Source organism: Salvelinus sp. IW2-2015, linkage group LG25 (genome assembly GCF_002910315.2).
Source record: "Salvelinus sp. IW2-2015 linkage group LG25, ASM291031v2, whole genome shotgun sequence".
NCBI classification, from domain to species: Eukaryota; Metazoa; Chordata; class Actinopteri; order Salmoniformes; family Salmonidae; genus Salvelinus; species Salvelinus sp. IW2-2015.
The window spans coordinates 17,343,502-17,354,175 of NC_036865.1; the positions used below are offsets into that span (position 1 = coordinate 17,343,502).

General features: G+C 41.8%; 1 long non-coding RNA gene across 1 annotated transcript; it reads left to right on the top strand.

Moving 5' to 3' along the window:
* Positions 1-3,194: 3,194 nt before the first annotated feature.
* On the top strand, positions 3,195-10,256 carry LOC111952007 (uncharacterized). Its single transcript, XR_002875666.2, has 3 exons — positions 3,195-3,331; positions 7,964-8,117; positions 9,249-10,256. It is a non-coding gene; the product is annotated as an uncharacterized lncRNA (long non-coding RNA).
* The last annotated feature ends 418 nt before the right edge of the window (positions 10,257-10,674 follow it).

Here is a 10,674-nt window from a genome sequence, read left to right on the forward strand (position 1 = left end):
ATCTGGCAGTGAAGAGGATGATGATACCCCTTGGTCTTGAATCGTTTTGCTGTTGCTTCTTGCCGAGGCGATGCACAACGTCGATGGTATCACCAACTTTGTTCTTCTCTGCAGGCATAACTTCTTGGCAAATGCGGATAGCCTCTCCTCGCACATCTTCATTCTCCACCTCTGGCAAGCCGTAGTCTCAGGTTCCATCTTCTTGTGTATTGTTCCAGATCAGTGAGACGTCTATGGTAGACATTGTTATTCTTTTCCACACTTTTTTCAACTTTTGCCACTCTCGTTTTCACATCACCACATGCATACACCACAGTCTTTTTCAAGCCTTCGATAACCATGGTGTTCGCGCCAACCATTTTCTCAATGGCGTCAGACCTGGAGTTGATGAGTAAGGAGAGGGTAGCCAGGATGTCAGAGTTCATGTTGGGTTTTTTGGAGGGTGGAGGTTTGCACGGAGTAACCGGTAAAGAGGGGAATTCGTCATCTTCAACAGCATTCGAAAGCATGATATTATCCATAGGGCAAGCGTAGTTATGGCAGTTGTCTATAAGCACGTTTCTCTCTTGTTGATTAGCAATAGAACGGCTAACTTCTTCCTTTCTTTTTCTTGTCACGACTTTGCATGGACATGCCGAAATAAATTATCCAATTATTATTCCAGTAACAGGAAAGGTCTTATATCTTGTTCAAATAAAAATAGTAATGACTGTAAACTTGTTTTTTTTTCACAATCTTTCTGAAGTTTGGTACGGAGCTCGGTAAAAAAAGCGTCTGTTCAAGTCGCCATCTTGGCGCCTCTTCCTTTCTGGTAAAGCTAGACGTCAGAGCAGGGATACTTTTGAGGAGATTGGAAACTCTATTGGGACCATATTTCAGGACACTGTGCACGTTACCCGAACGTCGTCAATGGGTCAGGCGGCGCATTCTGGGTACACTCCGAGAAGACGGTCTTTTCTTCAAGGAGTCAATTGAGTGCTAGCACAAAAAACCAACATAAGCATGAATTACGTGTACAAGAAGCTCAGTATTACAAATATTTTCCAGGATTTGAGATTAATTTGTCCTCTGTAATATCGTATATCGTTAAACTTGTGTCATTACGTGCTTTCGAGGAAAATAGGTTTCTCGAATCATACCCAGATTGACGATTAGCACAAAAACGTAAACGCGATTGGTCGAAAGTCTGCTGGGCGGAGCGTTATACAATACCCCATTTATTTCATACTGGGATTCTTATATCCTGCTTTTATAATGTCTCTGTTCAAAGTAGCGAGAGAGCTCACAACTTCCGGGTGAAACAACGAAATAAAATACTGCATTTGCAGGATTATGAATTGAGCCAAACTCCAAATTAAGCTATGAAGGATAAGTAGCTTCTAATACAACATCATATAATACAGTATCTGATATAATTGGATTTAGACAAACACATATACAAGAATGCTGGTTTGGGTTGGATTTTTAGATTGATAGAACATGTCGGTTGTGATGTTGCAACCGATGTACTCTGGGTCTTGTTAGTTGCTGCTACCTTCACATTTGTTTACTTTTGACCCGGATATGCCATTTCCTTCTAGAAGTTTGCTTCCAGTGAGTTTCCAGAAAAGGCTAGACAAATTTAATAACTTTCTATTCATTATCTTATGTTCTGATTATTTTATTTGTCTATTCTTTACCCTGACTTATCTTTAGCAACATTAATTATTCCTTTATTTTCTTATTCCCTTTCCCCAAGTTAAATAATTGGAAGGGCCAATGCAGCCGTTTTTATCTCAATATCAAATCATTTCTGGGTAACAATTAAGTAGCCTACCTTACTGTGGTTGTTTTCAATTAAAATGCTAGGACTGTCTGGTAGTAGTCTGAGTGGAGGGGAAAACATTGTTATTGGCAGAGAGGTTTGGAACTCCCTTTGTTATTGGTTTATTAACACATTTACTGCCGGGTAATGTCACAATTTCACAGTATTATTCCTCGCTCATAGTGTGGAAATATATATAAATCAAAGAAAACTCCAGTTTTTGATTGCACTGGGCCTTTAAATTAAACTGTATCTAACTAGTTTCAAATTAATTGAAGTAAATTGGGATAATGCAGCCACTACAAAGAAAACAAAGACATCATCTTTGGAAGTGTGAGTGGCGTGGGGAAGACGAGGGAAGACTTCTCAACCTATCAGACACACTAACAGGACAGTCAGGACACAGAGGGCACCACCAGCAGGCGTTTCCCAGGAACCATCTGGAGAGGTCCACTGTGGCAGCTGCTGCCCAGGCAGGAGAGCACTTTATGTGGTTCGGGAGGCATGATGAGGACCGTCCTGTGTCCCTTGGAGTGCTGGCAGCTTCCAACTGTTCCTCCTCGTCCAAGCCTTCCAGATACTCCTACCATAGCAGGCATTAGATGAATACACCATATTATCCAGATACTCTTCTTTAGGAAATCTGAAAGCAACACATCTTGATAGTCTTACAAGTGCAAATAAAAAACGTCAACATTGAGATACGGAGATGTTGAATTGGATTATACATTTCTCTTAAGAACTGTGTTTTTACTGGAATACAGATCAGGCTACCACCCAACCCTTTTGTTCCTCAGTAATTCATCAAGTCCAGATTAATTACGTAATGAAGGGCCATCTAAAGTACACCATTCATCATAGGATTTAATGAAGTAGATTAAAAAAAAACGTGTAAATCAATCACGTCATAAATGAGAAAGATTATTAAATGTGATGTATAAAAGACAAAAGAAGACACTGAGTAGACATGGCATTATATTCCTCTACTGATAAAAGATTCACCAATAAAATGCAAGCTTTTTATTTAGAACTTTGTCGAATTGATACTACCACAATCCCATCTGAGGCACTTACACCAGTTGAATAGCAAACATGATTGAGGTGCAATGTGTGTGTTTGATTGCGTCCCTGCATGTGGATTGCTCTGTCTTCCGTACTGCGCCTACAGAGTAGTGATGGGTCGTTCGTAGCTGAACGTTGGGAGCCGGCTCGCATATCAGAAGAGCCGAATCTATAAATACATTTAAAAAAAATAAGATATAAATAATCAAAAGATTTAAATAAATATAATTAACAAATAAAATAATATAGGCCTAAATGCTCAAGCACACACATTCGTTCTGACTGTCTGTTCAGACGAACAGCCTCACCTGTTGTTCCTGTCAATCAGACACGCAGTGTCAACCAATGAACCAAAGATGCGTGAGGGAGGGCCGAGCCAACTCACTCACAGCCACACACTTAGCAGCGGAGGAGAGAGGAAGGACAGCTGTGAAAACAACAGCTGGAAAATGAGTCGGGAGCACAGTAAGTAGCATTTGGATGTATTTTAATAATGTAGGCAATGTTAGAGCACAGTGTAGAATTTGCCAAAACAAAATCTCATTTAAAGCCGGTTCTACGCACAACCTACACCTCCATATGCGAACTGTGCACCCAACTGTGAAGCTAGTTGTAGCGGAGCTTCGAGAAACTAGTGTGCCTGCTAGTGATAGTGGTGGAGCCAGCACCTCCACACGTCAAGTCAAGTAGGCCTACTCCGCGACCCACAGCAACGCAGTCTTCTATGGACCAGTATGCCAAAGTCTATGTCTGTAGCAAAACAAGGCCAAATTGATATCGCATTGGCTAAAATGATTGCCACCGATTTACATACATTTTCGATAGTGGAGGACAGGTTTTTAGAAATTATAGCAATAGTCTAAATCCAATGTACACAACTCCAAGCAGGAAAACCCTTTCAAAATCACTTATTTCACAACTGTACGAGAGCACACAGGCTTCAGTGCGGGAAAGAGTCCAAAAAGCGACTGCAGTTTGCCTTAGCACTGACTGCTGGACATCAAGGGTAACCACCTCTTACATGTTGGTTACATGTCACTTCATTGAAGATTTTTCGATGTCTAGCTGTCTTCTGGACTGCTTTGAGTTCAGCGACAGACACACCTCAGAGAACTTAGCAGAGGAACTGTTGAGAGTGGCCAGAGAATGGAAAGTAGATGGAAAAGTGGTCTGTTGTGTTAGCGACAATGCAGCTAACATAACCAAAGCCATGAAAATTTTAAAATGGACCCATCATCCATGTCTTGCCCACACAATCAACCTGATTGTAAGAGATGCTCTGAAGGTGATGAAGCCCACTGTGGCCAAAGTAAAAGCAGCTGTGGAATACTTCCACATGAGCACAGAAGGTGCTGAAAAACTTAAGTCTACACAACGCCAGATGGGGATGCCTGAGCTGAGGCCTAAACAAGACTGCACTACAAGGTGGAATTCAACATTTTATATGTTGAAGTGGTTTTTTGAGTCATAGGATGCCGTCATCTCTACCCTGGCCATTGTCAATGCACCTGTTGATGCTGTGACCCAAGAGGAATGGGAGGTGGTGGAGGAGGTGTGCAGAGTCCTGGAACCCTTTGAGCAGGTCACTGTGGAGATCAGTGGAGAGAGGTACAGTAAGCAGTTATTACTACATCATTACTTAATCCAGTATTATATATGTATATGAGCAGTACATGAGAATGTAGTATCAGTAGACAAAACATGAACCTGAACTAATAAGTTACTGTTCTCTCTTTTCAGCTATGTGACAGCCTCAAAAATGATACTCCTGTGTAATGGTCTGCAGCGAATCACAGCCAGCCGCCAGAGAGAAGCAAATGTAACCACAGGACATGTGACAAAGTTGATGGACACCCTATGTTCATCAATGGACAGAATCCACAGAATGGAATATAATTCCGTGCTATCAGAAACCGCTGCACTTGACCCCAGGTTTAAGAAGTTAGCCTTCAGTGATGCCAGAGCGATTGATGAGGCTCTTCAAAGAATAACCTCAGCAGCAGGGAGGGACATCCCCAGCAGTCAGCTGGCTCAGGTGCCAGGGCAACAGGAAGAAGAGGGATCAGATGGATTAGAAGCACCAGCAGTAGTGCCACAAACGTCTGCTGTTTGGATGCTGTTTGACGAGAGAGCAACTGGGGATACAGATCGAAGGAATCCCTCAGCATATGCCATAATGGAGCTTCGATCCTATTTGGAGGAGCCCCTCCTCTGAGCTAGTGGAAGAACAAGGCCTCTGTCTACCCACGGCTTACTAAAGTCAGAACAGGGAGACTCTGCATAATGGCCACATCCGTTCTCTCAGAGGGTCTTCTCGAAAACGGGACAAATAATTACTGAGAGAAGAAACCGCATGCAGCTTGCATTTCTGAATGCAAATCTCTCATAAGAGCAAAATATGGTCAGCATTGCTGTGTGCTGCTGGTTATAACATGGCAATAAAGAAGAGAGAGAAAAGAGGGACCAGTTTAATGTTTTAAGTGGGATACTGCAGTTTTACACGTTGTTATTTATTTTTCTTTGATGGTGCAAAATTCTATTATTATGTTGTTCAGATTGTATTCGTTTTGAGTTGTTACATTTATATGCACTTTGTTTATATACATTAAAAAAGTTATACTTTAAATGCACATGTTTAATAGCATTATTTTTCATAACAAACCAATGCATTTTTAAATACATTGTGGTTAAGGTAGAGTATGATTTCATTTAATAATTTAACTAGAATTGTTTTAACACCAATCTTAGTCAAAGAATCACAAACGGTTTAACTTGAAAAAAATACAAAACATATATTTTTAAAGAGCCATTTCAGAGCCAAAAGAGCCGGCTCACTGAAAGAGCCGGAATGGCCGTCACTACTACAGAGGGTTTCGCGGCTAAATTCACAATATCTCCAGCAGATGGCAGCTCTGTATGAGTAATGGTTATGGTCTGACAGGTACAGTAGTTATCTGTTATGTTGTGCATGACCGCATCAAGAAAGACGTCACCTGTCGGGGCCCAGTCTTGGGAAAGAAAAAAGGGAAAGAAATCGGGTTTGTACTTCATGTCAGAGACAGGCAAATTAGAGCATCTGCATGGAAGGGAGCTTGATGATGTCTATTAGACATGCTACAACATGTCCCAAAGGCTGGCAGATACCCCTCAGCAGCAATCTGTTTCACTGTAACCACTTAAAGAGGACATGGCCGACTGTACTGGGGAGAGGAGGGAGAGGAGGGAGGGTCGGGTGTAAGGCAAAGAGGACACCTGCTTGGGATGTCTGTATATTCTCTATGCGGGCAAAGAGAGAGAGCGAGAGGTGGGCTGGGGAGCAGCTGCTCTCTTTCAATGAGCACTCTACGGGGAGATTGTTTTTCATTTTTTTCTTTCTCTCCAGGGTCTCTATCTTGCCTGACCTTTACTTCACTGTTAGATCATGCAGTATTTATAGAAGAGATGAATTAGACAATGAGCTGACCTTTTGAACCATCCATTCTCTCACAGTTAGTAGGTTTGCGGCTGGAGACGGTGGATTGACAGAACATGTGTTCAGTAACCACAGGAGCAGAGAAAGAGTTAGATAGTCATCTGTCTTCTATCTAAGATCATCCTCTTATCTTTTATCTTCCACCCTATGGGAGACTTGCTAAAAATATAACTCAACGATACAGTAATGTAAGGAAAGGCAAAGATGTATCCACCTGGAATTGCAATTCATAGGCACCATCAAATCACCATCACATATCTTATCTTACAGAGGCAGTTGAACTGAATTTGGATAAGGGAAGAAGAGTGGAGGTGGTATCAGGGTTTCTGTGGCCTTTGATTGATGAAAGTTATGAACCGGTAGATTGTGTGACTGTATTAATGCTTGGGGAGAGAATTGTACAGTATGCATGAAGAGGAGCCTTTAGCCGTATTGAGAAGCAGGTGCTGCTTACAAAGTAACACCTGCACCTCTCTGTCTGGCGGTCAGTCTGTCCATCTGTCTGTGAGTTACTTTGGACTGTATTTTCTGCCTGCACCTGCTGGATAGTGAGGCTATAGTGCTGGTCTTGGCCTTACCACAACATGCCTGTTCCATTCATTGACTGTGCACCACACCCCAGCCTCAAGCAGTTCAACATCAAATCAAATTGTATTTGTAAACAACAGGCCCTTCCCAACCAATCAGAGAGAAAGAAAATAGAGAAATAATAGAAAAGCAATAAACACACACACACACACACACACACACACACACACACACACACACACACACACACACACACACACACACACACACACACACACACACACACACACACACACACACACACACTCTTCATAGAGGAGGAAGAACTCACAGGGGAACACATTGAGAACCATGAACTCAATTACAGACGACTTGACCCCTTTCCCTGTCTGTATATTTGTAGGTAGCTTTGTTTCTGTTTCCTCTGCCCACTCCACCCACCCTCTGTCCCGACGTAGTGACGTATTTTAAATCTCAGTGGCAACAGCGTCCTAATTTATTCAGTTCACAGAGAGGTCAAGAACAGCCCCCCCCMCCCMCCCTAACTCTACAAAACACAGCAAAACCCATTCTCCCATCATAACCATGATAAGTGAAAGAACCCATACTCAAAAGACCTGTTCGAGAGGATCAAATCCATTATGCATTGTGGGTAAATGGTGACTGACTTACTGATCTACTAATAATAATGAGCAGTTATTTATGATGCAAGGTGATCTGCAGATCAGGCAGTCTGTCGGCTGCAATGTCGAACAAGCCCTATGTGGTCCATCCATACCATGTTTGTATGCATTTGTGTATGTGCGTGTGTATGTATACATGCGCGAGTGTTACTGTGTATTTGTTTGTGCGTGTTTGTGTTCACACTGTGATGTGTAAATATGGACCAACAAGTGCAAACAGATGCCAGCTGGCGTATCAGACTTCCAATCACTGTCTCTCACAGACAAAAGACACAATTCAGTAAACAAGCTTTCAACCACCAAAGCGTACCTTGATGAATATTAAATTAGACACTTTGAAATGAATCGTACCTCTTTGTTGCTGGAGGCCCTAGCCTCGATCCACCGTGTCTGTTTGCTGTTATTTATTTGCAGGTGTGTCTCTTTGATGTGACGAGTTGAGAGGTTCTGCACCTGCTGGAGAGAAAAGGCTTTGATAAGGACCGGAAGATTGCCAGACAACCAAAGTTCTCTGTATCCCTCCCTGCATGAAGGTGCTAAAGCAAACGAAGGTGGCCTTCATATTATTGTAAGGCACTTTCCCTCATCCTCTACTTCCCTCCGATTTTGATCTGTAAATATAAAATCAAATAATTTTTGTGATCCTCCCTAAGTTACATTAGCATGATAATATAAGTCAGGCTTGAGGGAGCAAAGTGCAAGGTGGCAACAAAATGAAACATGCATGTTTGGGTCAACAGTTCAGCATAACAAAGGTCCTTTTAGTAAGAATATGATTGGATGATGTCCTTGGAACACAAAGCATAAAATTGTCCAGTTTTTCCCAGAAAAACAAATAGGCCCATGTGGACAGAAAAAAGAGAGACATGTTGCAACAAAAAGTATTCTTGGTCAAACAGTTCAATAACAGCTGATATTGTCTGTAGTCTGTTTCATCAAGGATTCAATTTGCGTAGTCTTAGTGAATGGCTGTTGTCTGGAAAAAGCTACACTGTTTCCTCATACTACTATCTCCACCACCACCTGGACTAGCTGCCTATTCAGAGGTACCCTCATCTACATTATTAACAAAGAGCTCCAATACTGCCCTTCTCCCAGTCCCCCTAAACACAAGTTTACCCTCATGTTGTACCAGACGAATATTCAGCAAGCCAATTTCGGCAAATGACAGCCTCTGTAATTCCCTTTTATTGCAGATGACCGTTGCAGTAATGAAGTTTTGCGCTTTGCATTTCTTCCATTACCTATTCATTAAAGATGCGACTGGAAAATAGAGTTGTCATGGAGATGGCTCGGCAAATTCACACAACATCCTACGAATGTTTTCTGTTTACTCTGGTTCCAAGATAACTAATGGCAAAATACCCCCTCCTCCTCTCTCCCACCTCTTTTGCAGCCTCACCCTCCTTTTGTGTCCTTCCCTGCCCTTTTTATAAATTCTCTCTATCGCTCTCTCTTTCTTTCCCACCCTCACCCTCTCTAATGAAACAAATTTGAACTGATGCAATGAGCTCACATTAGGACGTGTTAATTTCTGCTCAGACTGGTTCATTACAGTCTCATCCTCCAGACAAAAACAGTGCTCATTTTAGGCTGAAATGAGAAAGAGCCCACTCCACTCAGAGGCAGAGAGAGAAATGTAATTTAACAGCAGTGCTACGTGGTCCAACTGATCTGTCTATCTCTCTACTCTCTGTAGGACATGGCAGTCAGTCTGCATTCCCTGCCAACCCAAAGATCCTTGTTACCGTGTGCCTAAGCTTTCCAGAGGCTGTGGTGATAAAGGTACCAGCTATCTCATTCCTACAGAGGACCAGAGGATAAGATGTCCTGCAAATGTCCCCATCATGGAGAGAGTTTGCCAAGTCGAGATAAGAACTCCCTAGTTAACCTCTATATGGCAGTAACATTTCTAGCCTCTCACGGAAGATGTGTGTGTGTTCGTGTGTGTATGTGTGTGTACTGCACAGTGTAGTGGTGGGGCTTGTTAGCTGTAGTCTTGTCCAAGCTGCTGCCTCATGTCCCAATTGGAGAGCCGATTGGTCTGGCGTGTTGTGTCCAGGCAGGATAAAACACTGGCTCCTACTCCACATCACACACACTTGTTTTTCACGAGTCCACTCTTTCATTTTTAGGTGATGAATAAGTAGTTGTGTATGCAAAATCACCTGTGGGTTGTGTGTAGGATAATATGACCTTATGTTTAGTGAAATAGCTAGATGAATATACAACCTGAGGGGAATATACAAAGAAAAACATTACAAGGATGGGTTGATCCATCACGAACACACAGCACATGGAAAACATGTCAAAAGGCGTGAAGACTGTGTCAGTCAGTGAATCATTTAATTAGCTGTAATCAAATAACAGCATCCTTTTTATCAGGGTGAATGGGGACGGTTCGTTTGAGTGTGTACATCATGTTGAGTGCTTGGCCTATGCCTTTAATCAGCCTGTAATTATCAGACAGATTCTCAATGCCACACTAATTAAGATATTCAAACGCTACATGGGAAATGTTGTAATATGGAGATTTCCTGCACAACACCAGGGAAATCTCTGTAATTCTCAGACCATTCTCAGTCCAGCTAGACAAAGATTGAGAGGATTTGTTATAGAGAATGTCTAAATGACATTGCATGTGTAATTACATCCATATTAACTATGCATTAGTGTTCACTTCTCTATATATATCATTTGCAAATTATTGAATGAATCCTTTCTAATGATATTGCTTGTTTATTATTATTATTATAGTCATTTTGACAAATTATTTTAAAAAATGCATCAAGATGTTAATCCAAAATCATATTTCTAAAACAATTCTTGACAAAAAAAACTATCCCCACACACACACTGCAAAACTTTTTGCACTGTGAACTATCCTCACATTTTGACCTGACAGCATTGTAGATAAACCCTCTCCCTCACTGTGCTTTTCTTATTTCAGCCAATAGCTTCCTGCCATTTCCGTGTGTTCATTCAACAGAGGACCCCTCAAGATTTGCACATTTCTACTTCCCTCGAACCACTCTCCCTCAGTAAACCCCTGCCTCACAACAATTTAATCCCATTACCAAAGCCTGTTAAACCTATCCAGTTTTACAGATTAGTAATGCAACACA